An 876-nucleotide genomic window follows, 5' to 3' on the forward strand; every position below is an offset into this window, starting at 1 on the left:
CCGACTCTATGAGCCTTCTCCATCGCAATGTCCTGCTGTATGTCCAGCTTATTCTTTAGAACCTCCCTCACTTTACTCTCCGCATCCTTCCAGGTCTCTCCCGCTGCCTCCTGAATTCCAGCAAATATCAAGTTTTTCCGCTTGGTTTGTGCTTCCAAGTATTCCACCTTATCCGACATAACTTTCAGGAAATCACAGGCTTCATACAGTCCGTCTCTCGTACCTTTGATCTGCGTTGACTGTTCATCCATGTTAACTTTGATCATGTCGACCTCACGCTGGGTAAACTGCAAACTCGATTTTATTTCCTGTATCTCCCTGGTCATGTCTTCGAATCTCTTGTTGTTCGTGTCCATAATTATCTGCACAAATCCCTTAAAACTGTCGCTGAGCTGATTAACCAGCGCAGTGAAAAGACGTTTCTGCTCCAACAAGTCCGCAGCAAAATTCTCTTCAACTTCGCCTTCCTCAGCAGCTTCAGATCTATTTGCTCTTTTCCCTTTAGGAGCCATTTCAAGATGTAGACTTTTCCAAAACTTGAAAGTGTAGAAAATATGAAACAGATATGAGAATCCCAGAACAGACAAGAGGAGCAGAAAAAAACGTCCGCTCTCGCTTGCAACCCGGAAACAAGTGAGGTGCTGTGGGGTGCTGATGTTCGTGATAATGCTGGCTGAAGTCCTATTGCCAATCCTGACAGTCTGGGCCTGCCAGTCAGAAAGTCCAGGAGCCAGACACAGAGGGTGGGGTGCAGACCCAGTGTGGACAGTTTGTGGGTGAGGTTGTGGGGGACAACTGTGTTGAAGGCGGAGCTGTAGTCAATGAAGAGTATCCTGATGTAGGAGTCTCCATTTTCCAGGTGAGAAAGGGAATAGT

The sequence above is a fragment of the Monopterus albus genome, unplaced genomic scaffold, assembly GCF_001952655.1.
Source record: "Monopterus albus unplaced genomic scaffold, M_albus_1.0 scaffold216.1, whole genome shotgun sequence".
In the NCBI taxonomy this organism is placed as follows: domain Eukaryota; kingdom Metazoa; phylum Chordata; class Actinopteri; order Synbranchiformes; family Synbranchidae; genus Monopterus; species Monopterus albus.